Here is a 9165-nt window from a genome sequence, read left to right on the forward strand (position 1 = left end):
CACATTCTTGGGAGTAAACTAATTTCCAGATGCACATCAGAGTAGATCCATGTGTAAAAACATTGTACAGAAACATTTTTAATTAATGAAGGGTTGTGGAGTTGATACACCCACACTACCCAAGGTTCCTGCAGGACCTACCAAAGCATTCAGTTCATTCAGCCCAGTCAGTGGGTTAGCTATTGGCACTCACCTCCTCGTGTTGGCCATCCCAGTGGGTGTTTGCTAAGACTGTGTGCTCTCAGTAGTGGTATCTCATTAATTGAAAGGGCAGGTTGGTCTCTGTGGGGAGAGGCAGGGAGGGGGGAATGCCATGGGTGAGGGACACCTGCCTGAGGCGTGTCTCATCCCAACACTTTGTTGGGGCCAGGTACTCTTCCCTCCATCTGTGCTGGCCTCAGTTGCATAGAGGAGTTATGGCTTCAAGGAGGAAGAAGGGAGAACCTGTCCTGTGGCTGCCTTTCCCCTTGGGCCTCATGTTCTGTTTGAATTCTGCTTATAGTCTCTAGCCCTTGGTTCTTGTTATTTCAACAAGATTAAATCACTCTTCAGTGCCCTGGGTTTTCTTCTCAAGCAGGCATTCACAGATGAGCTCCTGTCAGGTTGTTTTTCTTGTTGTTAGGTTGTGATAAATTCACAAAGCTCTTAAGACTCTTATAATAAGGGATTTGCTTTTGTATTTGACTTCTCTGTGTGTGACTGTGTGTCTCTGTCCTCCAGGTATCTGTTTTCTCATAGTCTTTAAAAAATTTGGAAGCCATCTTCCAAGATGAGTCGGGTTCTGCCATGTCTTGAGACAACCTTGCCTTCTCTTCCTTTGTTGTCCAAATGGGTTTGAGAAAGAAAGGAAACATCTGATTTATTCTCACTTAGAAGTTCAATTTCCAGGCCACCATTCTACCTCTAAGTCAAGGTTACCTGTCCTACAGAGTTTAACTATTTTATGATGGTGATGGGTTGATGGTTGAACTAGATTATCTTGGCCATCTGTACCAACCTTAATGATTCTACAAGTGCTGTAAGAAATGTGATGATTTTCCCTCAGCAATGAGTTTCATCTTAAATGATCAGGAAGAAATCCGTCCCAGGCATGGGAATTGGCAACAGCAATACCCTTTTTATTGTGACTTTTGTCCTGTGCTGCTGCTTCCAGTAAACTCCAAAACCAAATCCCCAGATGACATGCAAGCCTATTTTTTCCCATGCTGTGCGTTTTATAAATGTCATCTCCAACTCACCTGTGGCAGCTCTCATGTAGCTGCTGTGACAGCATTGATAAAAGCCCCTGAGCCTTCTCTTGTGTGTGCTGAACACTCCCAGCTTTCCCAGCCTCACTCATCTCTGTACCAAGCACTGCAGAAGTCTCACCAGTCTGAGCAGAGGGCAGGGATCACCTCCCTTGATCTGCTGGTGATGCTCCTCCTAATGTATCGCATTTATCTTTGTTGAACTTGGTGAGGGATCTCTAGCCTTCTGAGATCCTTCTGGATGTCAGCACAGCCCTCTGGTACTAACAACAGGGGCACTAAAATGCCAGCATTGACGTAACTTACCCTACTGCTCCCCATCAAATTAACTAATGCTACCATGGGGCAAAAACAAACACCATCATGAAAACACACAGAGCATCTATTCTCCACATCTGTTAAGTTTGAACTTTTTTCCATTTAGCCCATGGAATACATAATATGCACATTTGCTTGCATTATTTCCATTTGTGTGTCTTATCAACAGTCTCATTTGGGTATAGGAACGATAGCAAATGTGGTACAACCCAAAACTCTGGAGCTCCTATTGTTTTAGGGAAGGGTTTGGGGATGGGCAGGAAAGGGGCATTCTGAGGTTGCTTGGTGTGACCCATTAAATGACAAGCAGTGGTAGAACACTGTGTGCTTAACTGTGTCCCCAGACTGCCTCTGAAACAATTAAAATGCCACAGCATTTGTGGCAGAGGCTGATCCTGAAATACCAGCAAGTCTAACCCTAGCCCAGGCAAGCCTAAACATGACTTCTTGGATTCAGTGTCCAAAATCAACCTTCTGGGACAAGCTGGCTCCTCACACCTCTTCATGACTCTTGGAGTGCATTCCTTTCGCCTGTTTCTTTTAAAATAAAGCCAACTAGACAATTCCCAGAGGTGCAGAGGAAAAGTCAAAATGCTGAGCAAGTTCAAACACATGCCAAGGTCTGAGATGCTCTGGCAGGACCCTGGTCCGGGATTCCTGATCTTCTCCTTCCATTTCAGTCAAACTAATTTCAGCCTAGCAGTTAGGATTTCTCATTTATTCTGACATGCTCATTCAGTAATGGCACTCTGAAACTGCAGTAGGAATCAGAACTTCTTTGGAAGTCCTTGCTCTTGGCCCAGAAAACTCAAAAAAAGAGAGGTTTGTGTCTCTTCAGTGTCAACCTTACCTGGCTGGCTTAGCAATATGATTCATTACTCAGTGTACTCTGAGCTCACATCTATGCGAGCCAGCCACGTGATTTTCATAACCTAGTACAATTAAATCAGTGGAACAATAGCAAATCCCTTCAATTTTGACAGTGATTAGATATGGAAAAATGTCATCTCCTCACCTAAACCACATGCTTTCTCACCGCAGTGCTGAGGAGGGCAGTTCTGATGGCTGCTCTGGGACAGTCAGACAGACTCTTCAGCAGGGTCTGTGGTGATAGAATAAGGGAAAGTGGTTTCAAGCTCTAAGAGGGTAGATTTAGGTTGGATATAAGGAGAAAGTTTTCAGTGAAGGTGGTGAGGCACTGGAACAGGTTGCCAGAGATGTGATTGATGTCCCATCCCTAGAGACTTTCAAGGCAAGGCTGGATCGGGCCCTGGGCAACCTGATATGACTGTGGGTGTCCCTGTTCACTGCAGGAGAATTAGACTAGATGGCCTTTAAAGGTCCCTTGAAACTCTAAGGATTTTATGATTCTATAATATTCCTGCTAGAAAAAAAAATCAGTTCTGAAAAATTCATCTTGAATCCTTTGCTTTCTGAAACAGAAACAGCGACTTATGCAAAGGATGTGCCTGTGGGAGCCAGCAGGCTCTGGGTGGCAAGTGCAGAGATACCCCTGCTGAAAAGGAGGATGAATGTTACCATGCAGAGAAAACATGGTGCTCCTGCTGTTCCCACCCGTTCTGTGCTGGAATGATGCTGTGCACAGCACTGCTCTCCAAGCTTGGGATGACACAGTCTTCCCAAGACTCTACTGTGGGAAACTAGAAAGAAAATGTTGAAGCTCTTTTCTTCCTAAACATGAGGGGGGGAAAAAAAAACACAGAAAAAACAGTGCTTTTTGTCAGCATTCTTCTGCATGTGGATCCATCAAAAACAAATGAAAAATTCTTCCAACACTGCCAGGAAACAATCCAAACAGAAATGCAGGCTGCTTTAAATCCCTCACACAAGTTATGTCAGACACTTCTGCATGATGGCAGAGAACCCAAGCCCTTCAGTTTGGTTGTTCCCCTAGATTTGATCATTCCTTATGATTCTAGCCTTCAAAGTGAGTTTTACATCAGCTTTGAGCCAAAGCATCCTCTGAGGCCCAGAGGAGAGCGAGCAAGGTTTAGCCGGGTTGGCAGCATCTCTTCTAGCTGTAACAAGATTTCAGTCCAGGAAGGAGCCTGGTGCTATGAGAAACCCTTGGGTCAAAGGGAAGCCCAATGCATCTGCCGTGTAAGCCAGCTTCATTTTGCCAGAAAACAAGGGCGTCCCTTCCAAGAAAGACCAGGTTCTCTTTGGTGTGGCAGGCACATGTCAGTTTGGGAGTGGCAATGCTCAGCAGGAAGCACAGAGCAATCTGGAATACCCAGGGCAGAACACACTGGAGCAGCTATGCTGCTCTGGGGATGTACATGGGAGCAGTGCTGCGCACCTTGCATGTGGCATTGCTAGAGAGCATCTGGGTAGCATCACAGAGTCCAGTCTGTTCTGCATGAGTGGCTGTTTGAAACAAGTGAGTGTATATTCCTTTGCAGTGATTACCTCACAAGCTGTTGTAGAGAGGGAAATGTAAGCATGCTGTGTCTGAGTCCTTTTCAGAAGGTTAGATGAGAACTCTGGCACCAGCAGTCCAAAACACATTTGGTGTGCGTGCGTTACTTACACTGTGGCTGTTCCAGAGCTATGTATGTTGCTAAATAACTTTCCCATTGTTTCATTGATTACATTGCTCTCAGTATTTGGCTTGGATTTTGTTTTGTGTCCCAGTCCCCTTAAAGCCTGGCTGATGGAAAATGCATAGGCCCTTCCTGAATCTCATTTAAAAGAGCTTTTTTTTTTATCTGTACTTCTCTTCCTTTCCTACTATCCAGAGGATTTTACATGTCATATCTTATCATAGAAAAATTGTTGCTCTTATGAGTTCAAAAGGAAAAGCTAAAGGAAGGGCTGTAAAATTTTATGATTTTATATATAGCATATCCTATACCACAGAATCCTAGAATCATAGAATTAATCATAGAATCATAATGGCTTAGGTTGAAAGGGACCTTAAAGATAATCCAGTTTCAATCCCCTGCCATGGGCCAGGCTGCCAACCTGTAGAGAGAGAGTCCTACATACAGGATTATTATTAGCATAGAAAAAGGAGTTTAAGAGGTCCTGTTTATGACAGAAGCAGTGCTTCTTTGTGCAGGTTGCACACTAAACTGTGACCAATGTGCCTATGAAGTGAGCTGTTCTAGAATGGGCACCCGTGCTGTTGGTGTGGCTTGCCAGATAGTATGGGAGCCAACAATCTGTAGTTTCAGGAATTCCAGACCCTGTGTATCCTACCTGGTGACTTTTAGGGGAGCTAGGAAAATATGGACTACCCAAGTGACTTGGGCAGCTTGCAGCCTATGTCCTGTGTCTTGCTTTTTGCGAGTTCACCACTGCCTAGACTGACTGGGAACTGGGTCATGGAAGCCTGAAAGCTCCAGCCTTGCCCTTCTTGGGGGCTGAGATTGAAGTTGAGTGTTTGTAAGCTCTCCAGAAACTACACAGAAGGCTGCTAAGAGATGAGGCATCCATTCAACAGCCTTGCAAGGGAAGAAACGTACTCATTGGCGCTCCACAGGCTGTTCTGGTGCTGGGACAAGTGCCTTGCTACAGTGGGGCTGCCTGCACAACGCATACAGAAGTAAACCTGGAGAGAGGCATCTGCGGGGACCTGAGGAGGTGTTCTCCTTCCAAGCACTCAGAAGTACAGTCTTACAGCCATCCCAAAGCAAGGCACAGGAGACATCTGAAGCACAAGGTTCATGAGCTATGCTTGCTGGGCATTTGAGCTCCTTAGGTCTAAAGGCTTTGAGAGGAAGGACTTAAAATATGTTGAAGCCAGCAGATACTGTATTATTATATTCCAGGCTTTTGATGGTGGTCTGTAGGGATTAGGAAAGATTCTTTTTTTTTTTTTTTTCACTCTACTTCCTAATATTTAACTTCAGAAAGAGGTTTTTGTCATTCAGTGATGTATCAGAGATAAGCTACTAGAATGTACAAAGTTTGTGCCCCTAGGTACTAAAAACCTACAAATCTTGGTGCATGTGTTACTCACATGGGGTCACAGGAGTGGTAGAGTAAGTCGAGATAGCAGTTGGATTTCTTTGAAGCAAGGTATGTTTTCTAAGATTTTTTTCTGGTATTCAGAGGCCTAAATCATTGGCCTTTGATCTTTCAGACTAAATTTAGGTGCTTGTTAAGAGTATCAATAAATGTTTTTGATGTATGGGGTTTAGGAAATAAATGCTGTGTGAACTCTTCTGCACCAGAATCTGGGAACAGTTGCCAGTAACTGTAAGGAAATAGACCCAAGAACTTAACTGGAATGTCTTGCACTCCCACTCTAGCACAAGGCAAGGAATTATTCTGGAAACACTGCAGAAGAGACAAGGAGAAGTTACGGGATGAAAAAGAGTGCAAGGATGTCTTATGACCTGCATTGCAATGTGAAGTACTGGCTGCTACAGACACTCAAGGTGCTTTACAACAACAACAACAAAAAAAAAATTACAAAAATAAATCACCTGATCTTTCTCCTACGCAGAGCACAAGAGAAAAGACGAGTCAAAATTGTGCCCAAATGGAATTAGATTCACACACTACTGTGCCACAGAAAACACGCCAGGTCAGAGACCAGCCCATGGAGTGCAGTTAAGAGAAAACCAGAGGGCAAGGCTCAGCAGCAATATCCTAGGTCACACATACTGGCTGAGAACACCTGAGCAGTTGCCTACATTTAATTATTTTTATTTTCTTTTATACTCTAGCCCTCCATATTAATTTCACACTCTCATTTAAAAGAATGTTTAACAGATACAGAATTGTGAGTGTATTGCTGGCTTTCATTTGAATGCATTTATTTGAGGTTTTCTCTTTCCAACTTCTTTCTGGTGACTAATTTGACTATTCAGCCCACAAAGCCCATCTTATACTGTTAGAGGAAGTCTCTCTAGTTCACACATCTGCCTTTCACCTGAAAAGTCATCTGAGAACAAAGAGTGCAGGTTTCATAGGCAATGGTCCAAGAGGATGCATAGTGCACATCAATGGGCCTTGCAAACCCAGGGCATGGATACAGGCATGGAGCAGAGCCCACCCCAAAGTGTCCCACTGCCTGCAATACTTCAGAGGAGTGGGCTAGGTACCAGGCAATCTGCAGAATGGATGGGAAGATTATGTGCCTGTGGATGAGCTTTGTTCAAGAAACATTTGGATTTTGTATTGGGGAACATGGTTTAATGAGAACTATTGGTGATGGGTGGATGGTTGGACTGGATGATCTTGTAGGTCTTTTCCAACCTTGGTGTTTCTGTGATTCTGTGATTCTGAGCTCTGCTTGCCCAAGCCCATGGACTGGGGAGCTGCTGAGATACCACAGTGATGCATGCTTCCCTGGGACACTGGGCTTGAGTAGTACGCATAGTTTCTTGGAGCCTTGTGGTTGTAAGGATAAAGTCAGAAGATATTTTGTGTGACTCCCTTCCTAAAGATGATGGTATTTGACTGCTCCAAATGGCAAGTGTTTTTGAGAGAGGCAGCCCCTGCTGGTGAGACTTTTATTGTTCGCAGTCCCATAGGAATTGTAGAAGAGAGAGGGAATTCTTTCAGTGGAACTACTGAGGAATTGCTCAAAAGTCTCCAGGTACATTCAAACATTCATTAGGCTTTGGAACTGGAGATTGTTTCTTATTAAAACAAAAACAAAACAAAAAAAAACCACATCAAGTTACTATTCTGCATCAGCTACAAGGTGTTTGGGGCCCTACTTTGACCCAGAGTGGCATAACCTGAAGTAAAAAAGATGGTCTGCCTCAAATCTAGAATACACAAAGTGAAATGATTTTTGTTCCTCATTCCTATTGGCTGGTCCTGTAATTTTAGGCAGGAGCAGGGATACTCCTAATATTATAAGGTAGACAGATAGCAGGGTGTCCTGTGTTGCACTGGGAGAACAGTGCTTTCTCTGATGTGTTTAGATGTCTTCCCAAGTTAAATGTTGTCAGTATTGTATAACATAATACCACCAGAGTACAACAGTATGAAATCCACCTCTACGTAACTTGTCATTACTGTGCTCGGCGCTGATCAAGTGCCAATGACTGATGTCTATGAAGACTTCCTACAGACCATGAAGCCTATCTGCTAAGGTTGAACATTCCCTGCAGTCCTAAATAGGAGATGACTCCTCAGCAAGCTGAGCCCCATAAACCGTAGCAGTGAAGGAGCATGGTTTGAGATGGCTAGCATTTGTTGGAAAGGCTTTCTGTGGTGATAAAATTTCACAGATACAAGCCTGTTGGTGTGTTCAAGAGTACAAAGAGGGAGAAAAAGAGCTGAAAAACAGACTACAGTTCCTGAGCCACCGTTGGATATTGTGACTTGGCAAGTGGTAAATTGGAAATATTTGTGCTGAAGAGTTAGGATTGCCCTCCAGTGGCCAAATGGGATTTCAGACTGCAGCATTGGTCAAAAGAAACATCAAGAGAAAAGAAATACTAATGAAAAGTAAGCAACTAGAAACAGCCCTTTATTGCATTTATATCTGTTGTATATATTTCACAGGACAGAGGTATCTCTATCATCATTGTGGCAGTACATCTCTTACAGATAAATGACATTTCATTTGCCATCTTCAATTTCAGTCCTCGCTTCAGCATCATCACTCTCCTGTGACCATGCAGACTTTCACAGCTGGCACCAGCTGAGCTTGAATTGCCTGGGACTATTGTTGACGGATGAGGGTGGGACAACTGTGTGTGTAAAGCCAAGGTCAGCAGTCAGTGCTGTATCCAGAGAGTCATGCCAAATGGAATTGCGTATAGCAGAAAAAATGGTCTTCTTAAAAGCCCAAGGCAGATCATCAGTAACAGAATTCATATCAAAATAGTGGAGAGACATGTGAGTGAAAATTAGAGTCAAGAGCCCTTCTCCTTCTCTAGTCATTTGACCTTGTGGACACTGGTAGGAGAACGCACAGATACCAACACAGCAGTCCTGTCCTGGTTATATGCCTTCATCCATCTTCCTCCTCTAAAAGTAAATTCAGGGACTCTGCAAGCTGACTTCTTTCTCTCTGTAGAAAATAAAGACTAGAGTAGTTTGGTGTGCTCAGGTTATTTTTTCCTGGGACAACACTTTCTCCACACCCGTTTTGGACCAAATCTCCACTTTTATCTTTTGGCTGCCCTTCTGACCCCTGAATATTCTTCCACTTGAACATTGCTCCTGAAGAATTTTCCAATACCGAGCCATTGGCAAGAACAGGGCAGAAATACTGTGTGAAGGGCAGTCAGTCAGCTCCTGGTGCTTCCTGGGTTCATTCAAACATCCTTGCTAAAACCTTCACAGAAACTTCCAGCTTTCTTGCCATGCTGCTGCAGGACCGTTTCAACTAATGAGCAAGGCAGCAAACTCTGTCCGCTGTAGCTTGAAGAGCTGAGTGACAGCCAGAGATACCTTCTCCTCCCAGGACAGAAATCTGTTTGGTACTTGGCCAACCAGTGAATCTTTCCAGATGAAGCCTTTGATGTCTAGGTGCTGATTGTAATCTGAGGGATCAGCAGAGCTCTGTTTACACTGAGATCATAAATCACAGAAGTGCAGGGCTGGAATGGATATCAGGAGAACTCCTTGTCCACACCACACACTTGGCTCTTCTAGTAGTTTAGTG

The sequence above is a fragment of the Tympanuchus pallidicinctus genome, unplaced genomic scaffold (assembly GCF_026119805.1).
Source record: "Tympanuchus pallidicinctus isolate F22 unplaced genomic scaffold, pur_lepc_1.0 scaffold1, whole genome shotgun sequence".
Classification (NCBI taxonomy): domain Eukaryota; kingdom Metazoa; phylum Chordata; class Aves; order Galliformes; family Phasianidae; genus Tympanuchus; species Tympanuchus pallidicinctus.